The sequence below is a fragment of the Balearica regulorum genome, chromosome 10 (genome assembly GCF_011004875.1).
Source record: "Balearica regulorum gibbericeps isolate bBalReg1 chromosome 10, bBalReg1.pri, whole genome shotgun sequence".
Taxonomy (NCBI): Eukaryota; Metazoa; Chordata; class Aves; order Gruiformes; family Gruidae; genus Balearica; species Balearica regulorum.
The window spans coordinates 24,438,381-24,463,808 of record NC_046193.1 but is presented as its reverse complement, the minus strand read 5'-3'; the positions used below and the strand labels follow the sequence as shown (position 1 = coordinate 24,463,808).

The following is a 25,428-nucleotide window of genomic DNA, read 5'->3' as shown; positions in this document are numbered from 1 at the left end:
CATTGCTCCCTAAGACTGAAAAACAAGGTGATGAGTCTTTAAACCAGACAAAGATTAACAGGAAAACCCACTCTTGCCCTTTCCTATGTAGTGTTGGAAGCAGGGAGCAGTCTTAGTGCTACCAGTAGAGCCTTCATCCCAGAAAGGAAGTCAGGAAGAGATATGGTCCAACTTCATAGACCCCCAATTGGTCTTTTGGTACCAGGATTGTTATAGGGAAAACATTCCCTGAAAGTATGCAACATTTCCTCCATGTTTTAGAGGATAGGGAATGTTACTAATTTTCATGGCTTTTTATGACTGGGTATTAATCCCTTCAGAGCATCCCTTCCTTGTTATTAGCCCAATGCCTGGGCTTTTCTCACCTGTTTCCCCAGAGAAACAATGCTACCTGCATCCTCCAGAGCCATTCCCTTGTACCAAATGTGTTTTGCTGTTCTCCTTCCTTCCCCATCCCTTGAAATGTGTCAACCCTGTTATACACTGCCTGAGTTCTGCTTGTGGGAAAGTGGTTTGGGACATTTGCAGGCCATCTTTGCCTTGTGAAATGGTCACTCACATATTCCCCAGTCCCTATTTGGTTGGTGTCAGTATCTATGGGAGTCTTTCCTTAGCTACTGAATCTGGAGATGGCCCCAGACAGGGCCTTTTGGGGCAACAAAAGGATTTTTTAAAAATGGATGAGTAGAGCTTGAGATTTTGCCATTCCAGCATCAGAACTTAGTAATATTGGTGGTTTCATTTGCAATAGCTACAATGTTTGCTTGATGAGTTTCAGACAGATCTGTGGTTTTAATCATTGATATTAGTGATTTTACTTTCAGTGTAGGAACTTTAACATAGGTCCTCATTGCTCACAGGAGGCAGAGCACTTTGAAAATCAATGTAATGACTTTTCATCATATTGTTACATTACACCATTATCTAGAGAATGAGGTGAGCCATTCAGGAAACTATTTGTAAAGCTACTGACCTGATAAAGTTGAGCAGCACTTCACCAGCATTAAGAAAAGAGGGTAAGTGTGCAGACATTAAGAGAAAGATTCCTTTCTCTCCTCCCGTCCGTCATTCCTACTGATCTGGAAAATAATGTGATAATGCAGAAATGAACTGTCCTTATTCTGTGGGGCCAACAGTGATTTGAGCCTAATAGTCTATTGGTTTATTGTTGTAATTCTACCAAAGCCAGAGAAACACACCAGCAGAGAAAGTAGCCCAGTAACTCATTGCTCTGTTGACATCCAAAGGACACAGAATAACTTTCTTGAAAAATTCCACAGGCTTTCTTAAGTACTTAGCAGGTTGTTTGCTATCCTCTCCGCTTCTTTAGTGAATGGCAAGTGGATGATACTTTGCACATCTGTGAGTCACAGGCATTAGTGTTTGTGAAAGGCTTGAACTTTCCTTCAGCTCAACATCACATGTTTTAATACAGCATCTTCATCTGCAGGGGGAGCAGCTCAAGAGCAGTGATATGAGGCTGACTTGCTGGAAATGCCACATGGAAAAGTCTGTATTTTTATTACTATTTCCATTAATCACTTTTTTTTTTTATTAATTTCACTGGCTGGATTGGAGGACTTACAAGAGACAGAGCACTTTGCAAATGAAAATACATTATTTTTCATCATATTATTGCATTACACCGTTATCTAGAGAGTAAAGTGCACCCTTCAAGTTATAACAAGCTGTAATTTCATTGAAGGTTTCCTAGGATTTCTGGACCACAAAAGCAAAGGTGCAGCAATTTAGTCACAGGAAACAGAAAATCAAATTGCAACCCCTTTAATACGCAACGAGGGATATGCTATTGCTCTGATATAGCCCATGTTGGATTAAGTGTTTCTGATATGCTGAAACTGGATGGATTGTACCTTTTAAGGACATTTCAAGCCATAGTAACCATTCAAGGCCCTGCACATGGGTCAGGACAATCCCCCAAAATTCAGGCTAGGCAGAGAATGGACTGAGAGCAGCGCTGAGGAGAAAGACTTGGGGGTGTTGGTGTACAAGAAGCTCAACATGCAGTGCTTGCTCAACATGACTTGTATCCTGGGCTGCATCAAAAAAAGCATGACCAGCAGGTTGAGGGAGGGGATCCTCCTCCTCTACTCCGTTCTTGTGAGACCTCGCCTGGAGTACTGCATCCAGCCCTGGGGGCCCCAACATAAGAAGGACATGGAGCTGTTGGAGGAAGTCCAGGGGAGGGCCACGAAGTTGATCAGAGGGCTGAGGCACCTCTCCTATGAGGACAGGCTGAGAGAGTTGGGGTTGTTCAGCCTGGAGAAGGCTCCAGGGAGACCTTAGAGCACCTTCCAGTACCTAAAGGAGCCTACAGGAAAGCTGGAGAGGGGCTGGTTACAAGGGCAGGGAGTGACAGAACAGGGGGGGATGGCCTGAAGCTGAAGGAGGGGAGATGGAGATGGGATCTGAGGCAGAAATTCTTCCCTGTGAGGGTGGTGAGGCACTGGGTCAGCTTGTCCAGAGAAGCTGTGGCTGCCCCTGGATCCGTGGAAGTGTTCAAGGCCAGGTTGGATGGGGCTTTGGGCAACCTGGGCTAGTGGAGGGTGTCCCTGCCCATGTCAGGGGGATGGAACTAGATGATCTTTAAGGTCCCTTCCAACCCAAACCATTCTACAGTTCTATGTTTCTGTGATTCTATGATTCAGAGCCAACCTTGGCATCACTGTCCTTTCCTGCTCCTTTGACACAGAGATCAGAACCAAGAGTCTTTTTGGCAATGAAAGGTGTCATTTTTCCTGCTCCTTGGGAGGCTGTGCTCTACTTTGTGAGCCATGAGGAACAAAAATGAAGAAATACCTAGAGAAAATGATTTCCGCAACTGAAAGTAGCTGCTGACTTCAAGACCTATGGAAGCAAGCCGCTTGCTGGCAGAGTTTATAGGAAGTCTGTTTGCTTACAACACAGTGAAAGCATCTTATTGCTCTACAATGAACACTTCACATTTTGCAGCACTCCTCTTTGCTTTCTTGCTACTGTTGTAGCTGGGTGCATCTCACTCTCACTATGCTCTATGGATGACTTGTGTGGGGTGTGGGATGCAATGCTCGGCTCAGATGGAAACACAGAAATGTTATGATACCTGGAGCTTGGTTTGAACTCATTGCTGAAACATAAGCAGCTGGCTTACTGATACAGTAATATGGCATGGCTCTGTCTGCATATCAGCATTAGAATAAGTTGTTCATACATGTACCTGGGACTAAGTGAGCCCCTGATCAGGAACCACTCTTGGAGAATTACAAAGCAAAGCACTGTTACCATTCTTGGACTTCTGGGATTTAGCCAGAGAAGATTCCCACTGAAGCACTTCCTGGTGATTCTTGGCTCAAAAGTCATTCTAGCCTTTTGTGATTTGAAAGTTTTAATAAAAATTACTCCATCGTGTTGGCCCTGGAGGGAAGGGGAGGCCAAGAAAGCTGGTTAATATTCAAGGATCACCTCCTCCAAGCTCAAGAGTGTTCCATCCCAATGAATATGAAATCAAGCAAAAATGCCAGGAGGCCTGTTTGGATGAACAAAGAGCTCCTACCCAAACTCAAACACAAAAAAGAAGCACACAGAGAGGTTGGAAGCAAGGACAGGTTACCTGAAAGGAATACAGAAACATTGTCCAAGCATCTGGGGACAAAGTTAGGAAAGCTAGAGCCCAAATGGAATTGAACCTGGCCAGGGATGTCAAAGACAACTAGAAGGACTTCTGTAAATACATAGGAGACAAAAGGAAGACTAGGGAAACTGTGGGCCCATTGCTCAATGAGACAGGGGTCCTGGTTACACAGGACACAGAAAAGGCTCAAGTACTGAAGGCCTATTTGCCTCAGTCTTTACTAGCAAGACCGACCTTCAGGAATCCCAGGTCTCAGAGACCAGAGGGAAAGGCAGGAGCAAGAAAGATGTACCCTTGGTGGAAGAGGATCAGGTCAGGGAATACTTAAGCAAACTGGACTGTAAGTCCATGGGCCCTGATGGGATGCACCTAGGAGTGCTGAGGGAGCCCGCAGATGTCATTGCAAGGCCACTCTCAATAATCTTTGATCAATCATGGTAACTGAGAGTAGTGCCCGAAGGCTGGAGGAAAGCAAACGTCACTCCTATCTTCAAGAAGGGCAAGGAGGAAGGCCTAGGCAATTACGGGCTGGCTAACCTCCCCTCGATCCCTGTCAATGTCATGGAGCAGCTAATCCTGGAAGACATTTTCAGGTACAATAAGGACAAGAAAATCATCAGGAATAGTCAGCATATCAAGGGGAAGTCATGCTTGACCACCTTGATAAACTTGTACAATTAAATGACTGGCCTGGTAGATGAGGGGAGAGCAGTGGATATTGTCTACCTGGACTTCAGTAAGGCCTGTCTCCCATAAGATCTTCATAGACATACTGTAGATGTATGGGCTGGGTAAGCAGTCAGTGATGTAGATTGAAATCAGCGTCACAAAGTCTAGTTGGAGGCCAGTAACTAACAGTGTACCCTAGAGGTCAATACTGGGTCCAGTCCTATTTAACATCTGCATTAATGGTCTGGATAATCTCCATCCTTGGAGATATTAAAAAATCATCTGGACATGGTCCTGAACAGCTGGCTTTAGGTGGTCCTGCTTGAGCAGGGAGTTGGACCTCCAGAGGTCCTTTCCAACCCCAACCGTTCTGTGATTCTGTATTATTAAGGAAATTTCATTAATTCCAGCCACTGGCTTTTGAAAAAAACAAGCTTTACATTTTACCCCTCTTAAATTGCTTCCAGTGGTGATTGTTTTATTAGGGCACTTTCTGTTTTAACTTCCATTTCTGTTATGCTGCAGACTTTCCTTCTGTTGTAAAGCAACATGATTTCACTGGGCTTTTGTTTAACAGATGCCTTGCAGGATTTTTTTAATGACACTAACTGGGACTTTATCGTGTGGGTATCACACGCCTCCTAGATGTTAGCCATTGCTAAACACAAGAGGGGAAATAGGATGTGAATCTTTTAAATTAATATTTTCCGGTAGAGATACCCCTTTGATCTTTAATTACTTTACCACACATAGAGAACATGTTTAAGAAGTCTAATTAATTTTTGATTCCTTCAGCTCCTTCAAACTTCTGTAACCCTTTCTAAGTGAACAGTCTGAGTGCTGCAGTTCCTGTCTCAGCAAACCTACCAGCCGGTATGGAAAGAGTCCGCAGATTTCTCATGCAGAGACTGAGCCAGGCAAAATCAGTCATAACAACCACCTCCTCTGCCTCAGCCCAGTACATAAGAGAGCAGGCAGGATACAGAGCACTTTCTGGGAGGTCCTAGAATTTTGCAGAGCAAATTCTTAGTTACACCCATCAGTAGCCAGTTTTTCATCTCTCTCAAGTTACTTCTGTTGAAGTAATGAGTGAAAGGCTCAACTGATATCTGTAAAATACTTTGGCTTCGCACTTTGCCAGTGTTGTCTCTGAAAGCTGCAAAGGCAAGGTAAATTGTGAAGGCTTCAGCTGGGTTTTGGCTGGTGAAGGTGAATACTGAAGGGAGTCTGCAGAAAGATGCAGCACTCATTTCATCCAGTCTCTTGGGAGAGGTGCTCATCCGTTGTCCAGCCTCCTTTTTTTTTCTCTACAAGGGAGGGTCTTGCCATTAGGCAGTCTTTGCTTCAGAAATCCAGCCTCTGCCTTGGTAATTTACAGGTAATAAATCTAAAGGGTAATGAAGAAGCCATAATTATGCATCATAGGGGGCGCGTACAGCACATGCTAGCAGGATTCACGATCCAGAGTGTTTGCAGACCTTCAATGTTACATAAGTCCCACTCAGTTCGGAGGAGATGCCATTTTGATTCCCCTCTCTGCAGTGCCTTCTACACATGCAAAGCCACGTGGAAATAGGCTTCATTTACAGCATTTGCAGCATGCCCTGCAATCTCTGGAACATGAAAAACAAAATGTTGCCCAGCTGTGCTCCATTCTTTTCTGCAGGGTTTTCTGCTTCATTGAGAAGAAGTTTCAAAGCAAGGAGTGTTTCTTCTGCTCCGTTCCTTTCCCCCACATGCAGCATTGCAGCATTATCGTTACTGTGACTGTTCTCAGCACAGGCCCTCCATGGGAGGGCAAGGCAATAGAGGTTCAGTGGACCTCTGTGGGGGAAAACATGTCCCACACAACATATTAGCTGGCCCAAACAGCGGGGTGTTTCCCAGCATCACCTCATTGATGCTGTCAGTTCCCCAGCAGCATGGCCTGCTGCATGGTGGGGGATGCACTGTATCACATGTTGGAGCATTGGCTGTCTCCAAACTCCTCACAGATAAACAACCCATCTCTAATTTTTTTTCCTCATTGGTCCCAATTTTGTTACATCTGCACCCAAATTTGGTGTTTCTGACACTGTTACATAGGTAATTTGGCCTGATATTATTGAAACAGTTACCTAGATGAAGGTGGCCTTGCATCCCATCTCCCTTCTGACCTTATGGCCCATGCTGCTCATATTTAATTTCCATTATTGGACAGAATTATCTTACTTTAGTCTTGATACTCCTACCTGCTACTAATTAAACACAGGCTGCATACCACAGCAATAACATAACCCAGTTAGTGCTCACACCATACTTCTCTCCTTGCACACCTTTCATTGTACCTCTGGTTCCCATGAGACGTCTTAGCTTTGAAGCCTAATATTGCAGTGGATGCTCTTGCTCACAATAGCATTGAGAAGTCACCACTCATAAATGCCACGCTGATTGGCATTATTGATTTGCTCCTGCAGTTTCAAAGTGATGTAGTAGGTTTTTTACTTAACCCATAGTACCATAACAAAACTTTGTGTGAGAAAATTCTGTAAACCAAGTTCCTAAAGGCTGTTTTATATTGCAAACCACAAAATAGAGCCATCCAGAATCCCTAATAGCATTTGAAATTATAAGCCACAAAGAATCCAGATAAGCACATGGGCTAACAGGATCCTTGTTTCAGTGTAGCTGACATTTCATCCTTGAAAGCAAACAAAACTCCCTTCCCTGAAACTTGAGTTGCATGGGTATGAATTAGAAGTATAAATACTGGCTGCAAAATTCAATCCCAATCAGTTTGAATCAAGTTTCCCATAGCATTTGGTATCTGACATGTTAGACACGTTCACTCTGGCTTCAAAGTCCACATCTGACTTCCTGGTCCACAGTCCTAACTTCCTGGTGGTCCTTGCTAGGATTCAGTACTGCCCTAAACACTGATCCAAGATGACTGTGTCTCTATCTGCATTGGTATTTGCGTCTTGCTGTGCCACAGCTTCTAGTGGAATAGTCTTGGAGAACTTTATCTCCTATATTATCCAGTCTTTCCAGATTAACAGGTGTGATTTTGCCATGAAAGCACTGACATCACATGTGTATTTGTAAAAATCCTCTTAGCAAACTCCTGACCTCTGTCGTGCCTTCTGTACTTCCAAGTTGATGGCCTGTTTTCAGTTAAGCCCTACAGGCTAACTCTGTTTTTCTCCTTCCCCTTTTTTTAACAGTGAGCTTTGCGGCTCAGCACTTTTTATTCCTGCCATGATAGCAAAAGCAACATGGTTATGATGGCTGACATTTTTGTCAGAGCATGCCAATGAAGGTTAAAAGATACGCCAAAGCAGCTGCCATTGTATTTGCAAACAAGGCTCAATGTTCTGCTTTATTTCTTATTTTCAAACAACAAATACAGTTTCTTCCTGTTCTTGGGCAACTGCTAGTGTGGCTAGAATTTGTCAGAGAGCAGTAACTTGAACAGCTTTAAAATTATTATCCTGTCTTTCAGTATGCATTACCTCATTGCATATTTCAAATGTACATGCCTAATTTTGTGCTTGCATACATGAGTTACTTGAATTATTCTTTATGTATGCAATATTATCATAGAATCATAGAATGGTTTGGGTTGGAAGGGACCTCAAAGATGATCTAGTTCCACCCCCCCACTGCTATGGCAGGGACATCTTTCACTAGACCAGGTTGCTCAAAGCCCCATCCAACCTGACCATGGACACCTCCAATGATGGGGCATCCACAACTTCTCTGGGCAGCTTGTTCCAGTGCCTCATCACACTCATAGTAAAAAGAAGTTCATCCTTACATCCAATCTAAATCTACCCTCTTTATGGTTTAAAACTGTCGCCTGTTGTCCTGTCACTATAGGCCCTGGTAAAAAGTCTCTCCCTATCTTTTCTTATAAGCCCCCTTTATATATTGAAAGGCTGCAGTAAGTCTCCATGGAGCCTTCCCTTCTCCAGGCTGAACAACCCCAACTCTCGCAGCCTGTGCTCCAGCCCTCTGATCATCTCCGTGGCCTCCTCTGGACTTGCTCCAACAGGTCCATGTCTGTCTTGTACTGGGGACCCCAGAGCTGGATGCAATACTGCAGGGGAGGGGTCTCATGAGGGCAGCGTAGAGGGGGAAAATCACCTCCCTTGACCTGCTGGTCATGCTGCTTTTGATGCACCCGGGAGATGGTTGGCAACTATGCATGAAACTACATTCCCTGCATGTGTAAAAGAGGTTTGTGCCCATGCAACTGTAGATACCAATCGCCATATGAGCCCCTAGAGCACAGACACTGGTGTGTGACCAGTCACCTGTCTAACAGCAGAAAAGAAATATCTAAAGATTGCTGAATCCAGGAGGAAAAGTCCAACCGAAATAATAGTAAGTAAGTCGGAGAAAAAGAACATACTTGCTAATTTTCAGGGCCTCTTTCTTACCTGTAAGCAACAGAGACTTTGGTTTTCTTTCTCATGTGAAAGACAGGAATTCAAGCCGTAAGTGCTTCCTCCTGCCATTTGGACAAGGCACCAAGTCTGACTTGACTCACAGATGCTCAGATGCTCAGTCATCCAGCATCTATTTTCCTAGACATCTCCATTTCCTAGCAAACCCAAGACAAGACCATAGCCCAGAGTAGTCTGGCTGTGAAAGAGAAGCTGCTGAAGTCATTAGGAGGTAATTTATTTTCTTAAGATACCTACCTGTTTTTTCAGTGTTTTTCAATGACAGCTACCAAACAAGGGAATAAGGGAGAAAAGAGGGAGAAAAAGGAACTCAGATATTGTGGTGTCAGCGAAGTAAAAATTTTGGGATGATTGCACTATGACAGAGTAGTAGTGGTAGAGAAGAGTAGAGTAGTGTATCATCAAACCCTGTGGGAAGAAACATCTTAGCCCAGCCCCATCTGTCATCATATCAGTTGCAGTGTTTCTCCCAGGGCCATCTCACTGGACTTTATCATCCTCCAGCCGATGGGGCAGCTTTTTCTTCAGGGTCTCCTTGAAAAGCCATAACCAAGAGAGCAGCCTAGACTTACAGTCTGTGTCCTTGAGCACCTCTTTCCATTTGCAGCCTCCGGCACAGTTCAGATCTTACAGTCCAGTGTATCATCACCATTATTGTAAGAAATTTCTTTTACCCGTAATAGAAAAAAAAAATATTTTTCCCTAAACAAAATTTCCTATTAGCCATCTCTGTGTGAGCTGGGTGGCCCTTCAGTGGACTGATTAAAGCACATGAGCTTTTGTACTCTGTAGCACCCAAGGAAGTGGTGTCCTAACATTTACCTGTTCCCACTGACTAGTGACTATAGGAACTGTATAGGAAGAGAAGTGCCGCTCTGGCACCGGGCCCATGAGCGCACACTGCCAGAAGGAAGATGCTGGGAGCTTGGGTGCACCCGCACAAGGCTTAGGCAGCTGAAGGGCAGCTGTCTTACAACTCCCATCACCCATGGGGCATGTGAACCAGGATCTTCTCAGGGCCCTGGGCCAACTTCTCTGTGAGTCACTGGAGGCTGCAAGGACAGATGGCAGCAGACTACATGGGGCACACTCTACTGAGCTCACCCATACTGCAGGGGATGTGGTCCAAGATGCTGCAGTCACCCTACAAATCTGGGAGTTAAACAACTTGAAAACTTCCCTGTGTAACACTGAAGCCAGAAGGTTCACTGCAAGTGGTGGCCAAAAAGGCCCGTGCTCAGCCTACGTTGAACTGTCTGTCATCCAAATCCTGTAAAGTAACCCCTTGCAAAGCACTGGAAATTAATTGTGACCCATTTAAAAAAAAGTCATTTTTTCTCCTCTCTTTGCCCAGTATCATTCCAAACCCTATCCCCAGACATCTGTTGGTACATGTCAAAGTAATAATTCCCTCATTGTGACAGCACTGCAAACTGAACTATATCACATGGATATTGGGAGACATCTGTGATGTACCCATGTCTTCTGAAGTTATGCAAGAAGGAATGAAATTGCATTGTGAATATAAAGGGAATCAGATTTCAGGAGGATGGCAGTCACAAAACAGAATCATGGTTGTTGCTATAAGGCATCCCTGAGAGCTGATGCTGAATTAAAAGGTAAAATTTTTCCAGGTCAGATTAGCAAAGATTTTTCACCATTCTAACCAGAACTGCCCTCCTGAGCTTGTGTTTCTCTCTGTAACAAACTCCCAGAGTAGCTCGTGTCCTTTATTCACCATTTCTGGCAGTATAGCTGATGTCTGCTAGTGCTTCTGAAATGGTATCCCAGCAGTCAGGCAGGGTTAGTTTCTATAGTGACTGGAGATTAAAGAACTAAGCTTTAATGTGAATGTAATTTATCAGTCCATTACATTCAATTCACCTGGTTATTTCATGTCTGTCTTCAGTCTGCTACTTGGTTTCTTCCCAACAACTCCCTATTGAAAGAGCAAAAATTATACGAGGACAGGACCAAAAAAAAAAAAAAAAAAAAATCTGGTGGCACAATGGTTCATATCTACAAGGCTGGGGACTCTCATCTTACTGAAGGGCCTGTCTGACAAGCCAAGGGTGGCATCATATGAGCTGACCAGGATAGTACAAGTAATGTTTTGAGGAAGGCATAGAAAGGTAAATCTAAGCAGTTCACAAGTTTGGTTCCCCCCCCCCCCCCCCCGCAGGAATCAAAATCAATTAATAGAAGCACAAAGAGACCCTCCTCCGTTTCAGCCCCATGCAAGCTATTAAGTGTTTTAGCTCAGCTTTCATCCTCCTACATTCTATTTAGACCCACAGCCTGTCACAGGACTTTTCTGTGTAAATGAGCATTAAGAGCTGTGCTGAATGCCACCAGCTCAGAAAAATAACTGCCATGCTTGTTTTGCATTCACTTTGCACTGGCACAAGCCACTGTGTTGGACAGAGACTAGTGAGGCCCAAAATGTTTTCTCCTGTGTGAGGAGTGAACTGGTTTTAAATTGGCACATTGATCACCTGAAACTCTAGAGTTCTATTACAGTGATAGCTCAGATAAGTGTCCAAAACAGAAGTTTCTGTAATAAGTGTTGGCTCCTGTCCATAGATACATGTAGGTCTTCAGATCTGGATTGTGCATGCACAAAAACATTGTGCTGTCTGGCTTTCAAAGATACTGAGCTCCTTTGGCTTCAGTTGTTCTGCAAAAACAGAGAAAATGCTACAAAGCTATGATATAAAAGCCATTCCCTGAATATCTATTTGTAGATATGCAATGTTGCCCTCTTTGAATTAGTGAATATAAAATATTTTTTGAAAATTAATTACACAGTACAAGATCAAATATTTAGAAATATATTACAGAAAGTCCTATTAGAAAGTATATAAAGAAGGAATATAATTAATAAGCCAAAACATCAATACCCAGTACCTGCAGAGAGGGATAATCATATTCTAATTACTTCCTTGGCTACCTGGTTCATCACTTCTGTGTATTGTCTAAACCCACAGATTTCCTGTGAACTTTTGAAGCTGATATTCTTAATCATGTTGTAGTTATTAGACTTACGTGTTTAAAGCCAAATTTAATGTCAACTGGAGATCTAACACTAACAATTTGTTACTCACTTGGTCATTTGTTATTAATAAATTAGAAAAAATTTTAATTAATATTTTTAATATAAATGCTGCCATGTATGTTGTTTGTTTACATTGTATATGCTCTGCAGTTAGCCAATGAAATTCAGCTGGTCAGGTTCACTTGCCGCTTTTGGCCTGTCTCACTCTCTGGTCTCGTGTGCTGACACAAGATCCCAGTGCTTGAAAGGAAGAGTTGAAAAATGGCTTAAAGAGAGATTTTAGAAGATCTCTTACTAGTTCTGTAAAATGTTTTTTTTAGGAGATAGGGGAAGCAACAAAGTTCCCGTCAGCTTTAAATAAACTGTCCTCACTTCCTAGATCCTGCAAATCGTGCAAGGTCCAGCCAGACCTTAGATGACCAATTGTTTATGAAAAGGCATTAAGGCTTATTTGACTACTGAAACATCAGCAAAGGAAGGCAGTAAGGAGGGAGAGGCCCTCAACAGATGATACATCCATCACACTCCTCAGCGGAGCTCTATGTCAGTGGTGGCAAAGATTCACCATCTCTTATTTCCTGCCTTTAGGTTTTCTTGGCACGTCAGGATCCATGTCCCCTCTGTACACCCTGTGACTGTAACTTCAAGTGGCAGTGCTTGAATTCAGCATGCAGCTCTTGCCTTCCCTGTACACCCCAACGTGTCATAGCCAGGCTCTGCTCTAGTTTCAGGACACACTAGCGTGTGACCTGGGGGAGGGATGGGGGGGAGAAAAGATAGCTGGGGGGCAGTGAGGAAGGGATTTGACTAGGAAAGATACTGGGTGGTGTTCATTAATTCTTGAGCTTTATGTGAAAAAATGTAAGAAGTAATGAGCACTGGTTTGAAATAAAAGTCAAGTTGTATAAATTCCAACTTTATTGTGGCTAAATACATTAATTGCATCAGACAAATACAGATCAAGGCAATTTTTTTCATCGAATCATCTTCCAGAAAGGGTGTAGCACTCTAAAAATACACAAGCACAATCACCCAAGATAACGCTGCTGTTCAGATGAAGAGAGATGGGCAGGTCAACTGAAGCAGTGTCTTTGAGATCCTGGTCTTTGGCATCTTCTCAAAGTACTTCATGCAATTCATTGTTAGATGAAAATGATGGTGAAAAACCAGAAGCAGCTGATCAAGGAGCCCTTCTGAAATACGTACAATACAGTTTGACTATTCTAGAAGTTTCTGTATGACCATCACAACCCTAAGCACTATTCCATATGGCAAACTAGAGGTCACAAACCAATTTGCAACCCGGTACCGTCTATGAATCCTTCCTACAGCATAGCTTACACATAAGAGAACCTCAGTGACTGCCACCCATCACAGACTTCAAATGGGAGTTCATCCAACCATTTTGTCAGGATTGAAGGAGCAATGGAACACCTGTACAGATATCTGGGGCAGTAGAAGTTGCTGCTCAAGGGCAACAGCCACACAGCGGAGCTCAGGCATGGCAAAGCTGTTCTGTATGAGGCCTCTCTCTGGCAATGGCTACAAAAACAGGGGCTGAAGGGCTCAGGGGTAAGTTGCATATATGGGAGAAGGAACTAAACAGCAGAGTAAAAACATTTCAAAAAGGCGCTAGGAAAGGAGGGGGGTGAAGTTCCGGATGCTGGAAAGATGCTCAGAAATTACAAGCTGTAGAGCTGTTTACTTGCACCACGGCGGCCACTAACGCAGGACCGTGGGCACTGCTCTGCGGCCCGCCAGCACGGGTGCGCGCTCCGGTGGAGCAGCTGGCCCCGGCAGGCTCCCCGTGGGCCCCGAAGCCTTCCCGGAGGTCGTGCCCGGCGCAGGGGACTCCCGCTGCCGGGGCTTCCCCGCGGGGCTCCCAGCTCCTGCTACGGGACACAAAAGTAACCTCGGCGTTTCCCCGGGAAGGGCTCGGTGAGCGGGTGACGCGGGGCTGCCATGGCAGAACGCGGGCCGCGGCCTGCTCGCTAAGGGGCGCCTCCCTGCAGGCCGCAGGCGGGCCGGGCCCGGCCGAGCCCAGAGCCAGCAGGGCCAGGGCGGCGGGACTCGGGGCCGGGGCCGGGGCCGGCAGGACGGAGCTGGGCCACGGGAGAGGAACGGCAGCGGGAGGCGCCCACGGGCCAACGCCCCGGCGCGCACGTCACTGCCGGCACCTACCGCCCGGGGGGCGGAGCACCGCTGGGGGCGTGGCTCCGAGGCGCAGGGAGGTGTCGGGAGTGGGCGTGGCCTCTCGTCTCGCCCCGGCCCCACCGGCTGACGTCGCCGTGCGCGTCCCGCCCCGCCCCTCGAGGCTGCGCACTGACGTCGCGCGCGGCCGGGGTAAGCGGTCAGGTGCCGCGCGCGGGGATGGAGCAGCCGCCGGCGACGCATTCGGGGCGCCTCCGCTCGGCCGGTGAGTGACCCCGCGGGCCGTCCCGGCTGCCCGCAGCGCGGACACCGGCCCCGGTGCAGGCTGAGGGCGCCCCTTCCCCCTCCCCGGCCCCGCGGCACGTGGGCTGAGGGGACCCCCGCGGGCCGGGGCCGACACCCCCCCCCCCCCCCGCAGGCTGGGCCAGGCCGGGCGCGGCGGCGCCGGCTGCGCCCGTCGCGGGCGGCCTCACCCCGCTTCCAGACCTGTTGTTCGGCCGCGCGTTGCCGCCTCGCCGCCCCGTCTATCTGTGGCCGGTTCGGACCCGCCCGGGAGGGGGCCGCGGCCCAAGCCGCCTCGGGGCCGCCCACCCCGGTCACCCTATTCCGGCTTGTCGGGGCTCGCGGGCCCCGTTGCCGCCGGCACTGGCGACGGAGGGGGCGGCGCGGCGGGCCGGGGGCGCAGGTGCACCCCAGCGGGGGCGGCCGCTTCCCGCGGCGCGGGCGGAGGGGCGGCCCGGCGGGCGGGAGCGCCGCCTCCTCCTCGCCAGCGCTGGGGCTGGCGGCTGCCGCCGAGCTGCGCGGTGCGCGGCGGCGGTGGCTGACCCGGCGGAAGGCGTGAAGCCCTCGCAGCCGCCCGGCCCCTCCCGGGAGGCCGTGGGGCCCGGTCCGTGCGTGCAGAAATGCCTGCAAGGGCGCTGCTGGTGCGTGGGTTCTTTGTTTTGAAGGAGTCTGGCGTTACTGATTTTTAAGACAGCTAAAGTTTGGGTGTATTCTTCACCTATTCCTCACTGTTTTAGCTGTCCTTTATGAGAAAACTAAGATACTAATTATTTAATTTTGCTGACCTGTAAGTGTGCTCAAATTTTGCCATTTTAAAAGCGGGTTTTCGGAGAGAGACCTTTAAGGTAGAGGACTTCTGATGTAAAGCCGTGGCTTCTGAGCTTTGTGAGTACCAAAAGTCGTGAGGCTTAGAACTGAAACTGTTGTCAGCTTAACCTGTGTGTACAGCTACTGTCATCGATGGTACCAGAAATACCCAGTGTGCGTTAGTAACAAATGCTCTCGCCAACAAAGTACGAGTAGTGGCTTGAGGTATTGCTTTCACTGCAAGATTTGATCAATGAGGAAACTTAAGGAGGTTTCTTGGCGGGCAGAAGGTGTAAAGGTTTGAACTGAAGGTATAAAGATCTGAGTGGGAGCGTAGAGGAGGAGAGTAACGTAACTACCACTGCATTAGAAATGGCGTCCATTGGCTGCAAACCTTAACATCAGATGTTTCTGCAAGGTGAAAGCTGTTAGTAACACGCCTCTGGGCTGTAAGTGTGGCTATTGAAGTAGTAATGCCCTGAACCTGAGCCAGGGCAAGAGGGTCCTCCTGACTCTGGGGAGCAAGTGGTGCTGTCCTTGCAGCTGGTCCCGTCTTAAGCAGGATTAACACGTTGCAGATAGCTTCGTGTTTACTCAAGAGGATGATGCTCCTCTCGGGGAAGATTCTTTTTCCATTGGTAACTGTCCGAAGGCGAGGAAAGCCAGGTGTACTAGCTGGGAGGATTGCTCCCATCTTGGTGCTGGGGTACTCACTTCTCTTTCTTGTCTGGGGACAGTGGGGTGCCCAGTTTGCAGGACTTGCACTGCTTAGTGACCTCCATAGGCTCACAGGGTTCCTGTGCCAAATGGACAAGTTTATTGGAGCTTTGTATCCACTGTGTCCAGCTGCCTGATAAGCCCACTCAACCGATCTGGAAGTCATTCAAAATATGGAAGCAAATTGAAGATGCAGGAAAATCTACTTTGTGTAGATTTTGTGTTAGAAATAAATCAGGACTTCAGGCTTTCATACCATTTTAAAAAAAGGTTTTTGCCATGAAAAAGTTTGGGGTTTTCCCTTGCCATGTACCACATAAAAGTTGCTGGGTTTTGTTTTTTAAGCAGATCTCTGGCATGGTTTGGGCGCTCTCAGTCTTATTTAATCATAGCTAAAGTTTCAATAATTAAAAGCTGCATCTAATTCAGATACAAAATATAAATCATTGAAAGGCTACAGTTGGGTTTTTCTTCTGTGTGTTTAAAAAGATACTTTCTTTAGGAAAGGGTTTATATCTAGCAAGTCAGCTCCTATTCTGGTCCAGTAAATGGTCTGGTGCGTGTCTGTAAACTGGTGGCATTTGTATTGAGTGGACTCCTGCGGCTTGCACTGGAGTTATGCAAACCTTGTATTAGTTTCTCATCTGGTCTTTCAGATAATTGTTGTTGAACCATTAAAAAATAATTGGCATGATAATATCTTGGGCTGGGTTTCTAGGAAGTTTTGCTGAGAGGTCGGGGGGAGGAGTCTTCTCTCTCCACTTGCTTTTCCTGATGTGGTGTGTTCTCCTCAGCTGGTTCCATAGCCATCATCTTCTAATGAAAGCTGGGTTTTGGTAACTGGAATCACTGAGTTTAAGCTACTGCTCCGGTGAGCTGGCTGAGTGCCTTCCGCTTGATGGGCCTGAAGTCTCCTCACCCCTAAAATATGGCTAGTGGTTCTCCCTTATGTCTGTCCTCTAAGGCACTGTGATAGCTGCTTACTGCAGTGTGCTTGGATACTGCTTGATGAAGTGATACTTAGAGAAGATTGTACCCTCTTGATGAAGATGCGAGTTTCTTTAGAACTAATAGAGGGCTCGTGTTAACTCTCTAGAATGAGAGAGAAGGTAGTATTTCAGTATTGACACTGAGGCTTGTTAAAGTGTTTTGTGGGCAGTCAGTGCTAGGTGGCCCTATTTGAGCGGGCGTTGGACCAGATGCCCTCCAGATGTCCCTTCCAACCTCAACTGGTCTGTGGTTCTGTGAATTCAGCACAACATTCAGTAGTGGATAAATTGACATCTTTGGAAAAAGTGAAGATGCATGAATTAAATGCAATGTGAAGGTGGCAGGCTAGACATGATTTGTCGACGCTGCTAGAAAGTGAGTAGCCTGCTATGATTTAAATACTTAAATAAAAATTCTTAAAACCCTTAAACAGTTGAGACGCTGGATGTTGTCACAGCACATTGAGTTGGTTCTATAAGCTTGACTATAAGCTCCAAATTTTTAAAATTGTTCCTCTGGACAAGCATGTGAAAATGGTCACAGAAGGAAAAGGAAAGACGACAAAAACAAGTGATTGTATGAAGTTAAATGTCTTTCTATTTTGTTGCAAAATGAAATTTCTTTGTGCTTTCAGAAGCATTTTATGATAATGCAAAACTAGCTGACCTTTTTTTATTTGTAAAGAAGAATCCTCCTGTTGTACCAAAGGTACAAAAATTTGTATTGTAATGACATTGAACAGCTTTGATTTAGAACTTAGATCTGCCATACTATGTGAAATGCACACACGGAATAGGAGGTCTCTGCCCCAAAGAGTTTATGTTTTCTTAACTTAAATTCAAATTAGGTAAGTTCAGAAGTATGCCAACACTCCTAAATGTTTACGCCATGCAGGAACTCCCCTAGTATGTACCTTATATCCATGCTGTGTTGGACTTCTGTCACACTCTGTGTTGGCCCTTGTTTTGAACAGCAGCTTTATTCTTTAGTCTGACACTGATCACACAAGCATTCCTGTTTGAAAATACACAGTGAACATCAAGGTGTCTAATGAGCTGGGAAGTTTTGTCTGAAACAAGACACTCTGTGATGTGGCATTGTGTTGCATGCTTGTTATGATCAAATGTTATCTGAATGCTTAGAGAATTTTCTTCCTTGAGATAATTTATTAGATTAAAGTATTCAGAATATGAGGTAACTTCAGAAGCTGTTTCTGATTTTAAATACGTCAAAGCTAGCAGAAACCCAATATTTCAAATAAGAGTTAATTCTTTTCTCTGAGGGAGGCTCAATCTGTGGTACTGTTTTGTTGCTTAGCAGATGTTAATGGTGTTTCTTACTATGCTTGTTAATTTTGGCAGGTCTTTCTCCTCTACAAAGAAGCTTTGTTGCCAAGATTTACTCTGAAAATGTCCTGTGCTACTGACTGCAGATGTCTGCAAATGTAGAAGCTGATAAATCATATCTCCTTCCCTCCCCTGACTTTCCAGTTTCCTGTGGAATTTATACTTCTAAGTATTTTTAAAATTAGACCTCCGTTGAAGACATTTGGATTACAACTGTGAGCATATCTATGCAAAGAGACGAGCTAGCCTGAGCAATTTTGAGGTATGTATGCCTACTATGACATAACACATGGGAAGAAACGGCCATCTGATTGTAGGGCGAAGAGAACTCTAGGCATACATTTTCTAGATTCAGATTGATCTGCACCATTATTCATGGTTTTAGCAATGGAATACACATATGCACAGTGAGACTGTATGAGCACCACGGTATCCAGCTGGCATTGTATGGAGGGTGACCTTGTTTGAACCTGCTGTAGGAATATTCAAAAGCTTCCTTTCAGAAGAGTTTGTGTTTGACCTGAGCCTTCACTGTTCACCCATTCAGTTTTTAGATGCCACCAAGCTCCGTAGATATTTTCTTCTTCCAAGCATTTGACAGACATTAAGTAGTCATTGAAACGCACCTGGGAGGCAATGGTGGTTTCTCTATTTGGCTAGATAAAGTGTTCAGATGAAGTTAGAAGACACCTGCCTTGAACTGGAAAGCATCTTCAACGAAGGCTAGAAAAGAAATAGGGCTTGCTTGCCTTCCTCTGCACAGGTCATAGTGCAGTGGTCTTTTTGCTCACTGAAAGCAGCAGTCTCATAGGGCAATCTGTCTAATGTACAAGACTAGCAGAGCTGGGTGGGCTTTGCTTTGTGACTGTGGAGCTTTGTCCCACCCAGGTAACAGAAGATGGAGAACCTTAGCTGTTTAAGAAGCGCAGAAGTTCACCAGCTCATACAGCTGTATTTTACCTTAAGGCTTTGAGCTGTACTTCCCTGCTGAATTCTGAACCTGGAATGAGGAAGTCGGCTAACTTCCTCTGTACGGGCTTAGAAGAGGCCAGTGTGCACTGATAACATCTGTTGACTCTCCTTTCATAAAGTACTTGGACATGGTTATCTTTTCTGTGATGTAGGTGTCCATGCTAACGCTCCAGGGCAGGGGCAGTCTTATCAATTATTTGTGGGTTACAGTGAAAGGTAGGCAAACACATCTCAGTCTTCCAGAAGAGACTGATAATTCATTAGGGGTTTGTTTTTTTTTTTAAGGAAAACTAATGTGCTGAAAGTAGATACCTGACTGAATCATTCAGCATGCTACATTGCTGTATGTATTTAGCAGACACACTTTTCTTAAGAGGTTTTATTCATGAGCTCCAGTGATTCAGGCTGAGATGATACTGGAGGGACACAGATCTAACCTGCCTACCTGTCTGGCATAATAGCCTGATGATGTTCTTCCTATAACAGGAAGGCAAAATGGACTGTGTCTGCAATGCTAGTGTAAGCTGTAATTGGCAGTGAAGTGCTCTGGTTGAGAAGGGGATCCTTATCTGTACTGCAATTATTCCTCTGACATTCCCCTACAAGCAGAGCTAGGACCAAGGGGTGATAGCTTGGTGAACTTCTCTGAGTGGGCAGAACTTAGCGCAGCAAACTTTAAACATGTTCCTCAGTATAACCTGGGCATTGTTATTTGGCTGTGGTAGTATACTAAAATAGCATTAGGTGGAAAAGTGTTTTTGTTTCCTGTGAGCTGCTTTCATGAAAACTGGAGAAACACACTAGAGCTTCAGGAGTGGAATGGCTTGCTGAGCTGCCCATTATGACCTTACTGCGTGTTTTGGATAGCGTACCAGGGACTTGGATTCTGTAACCCAGCTAAGTGTCTCTTTTTAGTTTTATGTAAGTTATGGTCTCTCTAATTCCATCAATTAAAATTGGTACGCATTTCCCTAAAAAGCTGCTGTTCTGTGAAAATGGAACAATTCCTGCAGTAGCTCTGAAAACCTGTAACAATATATAGATTCCATGTATCCCTGACTGTACATCCCTATGCAAGGTATTAATTTTTCTTTCCTTATTTGTAAGATGAGGTTGATCTACCTTTGTAAAACATTCTGTTTCATGAAAAAAATTTAAGTGTTGTTTGCAGTAACTGCAGTTTTGTTATTCAATCTCATGTGACTAAAAGTGAATACTAATGTGTGGAGTGGCAAAGAATTTGAGTATAAGATAAAGTTTTCTTTCAATATAAAGAAATGGTCTGAAAGGTGAAATTGTGTACGTTGGAGAATGTTGCCCTAAAACTGCTCTATAAGGTGTCTATAAAGTTTCAAAGACATTAAAGGGCACTGATGTGTTGAGATGGATGGTAATGCCGTTAATTCAACTTGCGTGATGGGTTATGTGAGAGGCTTGCAGATGCCTGCTTACAGTTTCTTCAGAGATGAATTTGGCAGATTTCAGTATTTTTCAGATTTGTGCGAGCTGGTTGATCTCCCTTAACAAATTCCTTGGTGGTCTGTCTTTGTCCTGGAGTCGTTGGCTGTTATTTTCCTGGAAGCTAGTTGCCATGGTGATTATCCTGTTAGCAAATAAATGTGTTTTTCGAGATCTCCAGGTATACTAGTTTGGAGCAAAAAGACTGTAGTCTTTTCTGGGATCGATAGAAGTACTGCACCCATAGAGGCTCAATGTTTGTAAATCACTGCCTGTGGGAGAGCACTGAACAAGCATCATATGCTTTAGTGGCTCGTAGTGGGTGTAATATCACTTGTCTGTAAGGAGCAGTGAGTGTGTGTGTTACCATGAGTCTGAGGCTGAATAATGGTTAAAATTGGAGAAATGGAAAAAAAAAAGTGACTTTTGGTAAGGATCTGTTATAACTGAACTTACCTGATTCAGGCCAGTAATGGTTGACTAACTAGTAAGGTGAAAGTGTTGTTGGAAAACTGTCCCTTCCCTGTGTGTGGTGCTGTGATGCTTCACCATGTTAGCTTCAGTTGGGATAACCTCTAGCTCCAGTCTTCAGCATTCCTGTTGGAGCTGGGGTGCTGTTAGTGTTGCACCACTGTTTGTTTTCAGCTCCTTAAAGCCGGAGTGAGATGTGGTCCCAGCTGAACCTGCCTGTGCCAGTGCTGTGGTGTGGGAGCTGCAGCTCGCTGTAAAACCCCTGCACATCTGTCTCATACTCCTCCAGAAGTAGGTCTCAAAAGTGGGATATGCCTCTGTCATTGCTAGGGGAAAGTGCAGGTTGATGTGGCTCGGTGGCTGTTGATTAACATAAAATTATTTGCTGAAGAGCAGCATGAACTTTTCTTAAAGGGAAGAGCTTGGTTAGTTTGCATTGAATACCTGTGAGAAGTCTGACTGTTTGGTCTGCACAGTGTGCTAGGGTAGAGGAGTGAGGGCTTGTCATGTCTGGTGGGATGGGGAGGCTGTAACAGCTGCTGCTGTGGGTCTGCAGAGCAGGTTCCCTGCTGGTCACGCTTTTGCTATGGGAGTTGGTTTTCAGATGTTTTTTTGTGCTGAGAGAGTAAGTTTTGGTTCTGGTTTACCAGTCTTTTAAATGCTTCAGGTGCAATTCCAGTTTGTGGGAGAAGGAAAAAAAAAAATCCAAAGTGGTTTTTTCGTTTAGTGTTGGTTTAACTCCTTGATGAGTGTCAAGTTTTCATCTCTCTTTTAAAAGTTTGCTCTACTTGAGACAGTCTAAGAAAACATATTTTTTAAAAAAACAAACAAAAAAAACTTGTGTGTAACAGGTGACTCTCCCAGACTCACTTGAAGACATCCAGTAGTTTTTAGGATCAGCTTGGATTTAACCCTGGTGCCCAAAAGCTACTAAACTTTGTGAACTCCTCTGGCTTCCTAAAGAAACATGCCCATTGAGAGTTCTTTTTGTTTTGACATCTGTCGCTTGCTGGAATTGATCCATTTTTGTGGTCATTCCAATAACTACTGACTTCAGTCCTCCTCTGCTGAAAACAAGCTCCCTCTACTCTTCTCTGAGTGTGCTGTGTGTATTCTCTAGTAAGCTTGGCCAAGGAAGCCTTCAAATATTAATGTGAACAGCAAAGCCAACAAATTCCTGTTTAGAGAACAGTCAGATAGGTTTTTGGTTGCTGCTAAAAAGGTTAAGAAATTGTTCTAAGTGTTCTTCTGGCTCCCCCACTCTGGTTCCTAAGCTAGTTTTTCTTTGTAAAATGTAGATTACTTTACGAGCAGAGCTAGGGAATTGAGCAGACAACTAGCAGAACAGAGGGGATGGCAACCTTTAGTGGAGGATGGCAAGGGCAGCAGCAACCTTTTTGCTTGTTGGCTGCTGCCAGTTTGGGCTCATCTGACTGTGCCCTAGGTTACCCTTCACCTGTAAGTAGTTTAAAAAGAAACTCCAGGTAATAGGGTACTTCTAGGTTGTTAATGGACAAGCGTCTTTAATTGTGATGGCAGAGTTAATACTTGTCCTTATGGTTTAGTGATAAAACCTCACGACTATGGGTGTTCAGGTATACAAGGAAATATTTTCATTCATTTTGCAGAAGTGTAAGCTTTAAATGAAGCATGCTTTTTATCCAGGAAGTAAAGTCTGTCTTGAGCTTTTTTTAGATGGTTTTGCTGAAATAAAAGGTCAGACTGCAAACTTCCACCTAAAGGGAGACAAATCACCTATAATCCAATGACCTTGGCTATTTCTCACTATTTTTGTGTGTGCATTTGTGGAGGTAGCAGTAAATCAGCAGAAGGCTGTCTGGAGTATGAAGCTGTACCAACAGTGAATTTTGGCCTGTCTCCTCAGGCAGTCTTTGCTGATCACAGAATAAAACAATACACTTGCACAGAGAATCGCTGAAGGCACTGATAGTTGTGAAACTTAAAGGAGGATCTTTACCCCTTTAAATTGGCACTTAACTTTTTTAAAAAAAATGCTATGTTCTGGCAAACTCCAGGAACTGGCAGTGACCCACTATTGCTGACCCACCTTTCTGTGCAAGGCTGTTAAGGAAGTGCTAGAATAGCATGGGTTTTCTGTTCTGTGGTCATGTTATATGAGACTTTTTGAAACACGTGCTTATCTTTTCAAAGAAAAGAACTGTCACTAACCTTGTTCAGTTGCTTTTAGGGTGGCAGCTTCTGGTTTGAGAACCACCATGCTCTGCTGGCATCTGAGCTTCTGCTCTTAATTCATGAGAGAGTCCAGCAGGTGTATGTGGTCGGTGTAGGAGCTGTAGCCTCACTTGTTCCCTCATTAGAAGACAACCAGCAATCATTTGTTGAACGTTCCTAGTTCAATGTTACCTTCTTACTAGCTCTTGCAGATAATGGTAAAAGACAGGATTATTGTTGAATGGCACCATTCTTGGGCTGGCAGAGTAATTTCATCTGCTTGTTGGTGAGTAATATAATTGGACTGTTCCAATACCTAAGCTAGTCTGTATAGTTATCTATAACACTGCAGTTCGTAGTGTGGTTATAATATGCATGTCTATATGTTAAGCAGCGCTAAAAAAAGCGACTTGATTTCAAAGACCACCATAGAAACTCAGTACTGTCTTACATCCTGAGAAGTGTGGTTTTGTCCTGTTAGACAAGGGAAAAGGGAGTAGTTGGTTGGAGTCGATTGGAGTTGATGTAGCTGTCTCATGGAACTATGTTCTCTACTTTGTGCCTTTGGCACTTCATGTCATGATGCACCATCAGGTTCTGTTGATTTTTAATGCCTGAAGTAGCACTCTAAAAGAAATCTGTAGAAAGCTCTGTAGCAAGGATTGTAATAAATTGCAGCTGAACTTATGCATGTCCTTTGGTGGCAGTGGAGAATAATTGATAGGTACTTACCAAAAATTTGGTGTGAAAAAATGGTATTTACTGAAACTTGGACTTCCTGAACAAATTTGATCTTAAGTGGGTTTGATCTTAAGTTTCAAAACAACTTCTTTTAAAACTGAGATAACGGAGAAAGGAACATATTGTGCAATAAAAGCAAAGACTACTAATTTATCTTGTGACCAGATGCAATATTGGTGTGAAAAAGGTGTGCATTTTTTACTATGATGCATGAAAGTTCTTTTGTTTGTTTGTTTTGTTTTTGGAATTGGAGTTACTGATTTCTTTTAAAAAAAATCTGTTGGAATTCCTGTAGACAGCTGCTATTGTGGCCTTTCAATAGCCATGTAGCTGCATCTGTGCTGCTCTCAAATTATCTCTGGTTTTCATCTTTTTTTGTTGGGGATGTCACTAGAGAAATGTTTGTTTGCCACCAGTGCAGCACCTTTAAAATTCTGGTGTAGGTATGGCTCTCTTCCAGTAGCAATTGCTAAGGAAGAACCAACCTGAGATCACACTACTTAGCTGCAAAACTTCAGCCTAACATCTCTGGAGACCTTGGAGGAGGCAAAGGTGGCGATGAAAGCAAAGTTTAAAGTCACGGCATCTAAAGGAAGGCTGACACTCCCAAATCTGTGGCTGCCCATGCTTTGGAAAAGAATTGAGACTGGGGAGCAGGCTCTCTCCTTCCTCCTAGCTCAGGGTTTAGGAATTTTCTGGTGTATGAGAGCTAATTTGTTTGAATCTTCATTACCTTCTTTGTTTTCCTGCTTTTCAGTTTTACCTCTTTTAATCAGCTGAGGAGATGTATACCTGTAAAAGTATTCAAATATTTGTGACTATTAATGTTTAATTAAAGTCCATCTGGAAAAAGTGATGGAAGGAAAGCTTCTTGAGACTTAAAGCTGAAACAACATAGGAAATGTTACTCCCAATCTTCTGAGAGTTCTGAGAAATTAATTGATAACTGAATTATAGAAACTGAACTATAGATGGAAATTGTTAAAGTTTTGGATTGGGAAAACTTGATATGGTTGGGAGTAGGCTAGAATATGGGCAGCTTGCAATAAAAATGTAAATCAAGGGGAAACTTTGAAAGTGAACCACAACTACATAACCAAACATTACCTTATTTTGGCTTCATGTTCAAATGGTCACCAATTCAACCTTGATAAGCGTTCACTTAAGTAAGCCTTAGGCATTTTATTACTAAATGGACAGACTAATAAGTATTTGAAAGGGTTAAATTATTCTAGTTATAGAATAGGAATGAATTTTTTCCACAAGAAAAGCCACTGATGGATTTCTTCTAGATGATAACTGGTTTTCCTTAATTTGCTGTGAAAACTATACTTTTGATAACTTCTAAAATTAGAAAGACATCAAGATATGCAGTTCAAGAGAAGCACTGCTAGCTTTCTTGGTGAGGAACATGGGTTCAGGCTCTTTGGGAGACAGTGACTGATGTTGCCTCTCCACACCTCCTGTAGTAAATTTCTGCCCCTCACTGGGGCCTGT

At 44.3% G+C, this 25,428-nt stretch overlaps 1 protein-coding gene across 7 annotated transcripts in view; it reads left to right on the top strand.

Annotated features, from left to right (window-relative positions):
• Positions 1-14,077: 14,077 nt before the first annotated feature.
• TMCC1 (transmembrane and coiled-coil domain family 1) overlaps positions 14,078-25,428 on the top strand; it is a 115,737-nt gene continuing 104,386 nt past the window's right edge. For 6 of the 7 annotated variants that reach the window (XM_075762560.1, XM_075762553.1, XM_075762550.1 and 3 more), the window contains exons 1-2: positions 14,078-14,219; positions 18,112-18,358. The gene's annotated coding sequence lies outside the window, so the exon portion shown is untranslated. The remainder of the gene's footprint in view (positions 14,220-18,111; positions 18,359-25,428) is intronic. The other variant, XM_075762562.1, reaches the window with a different exon arrangement.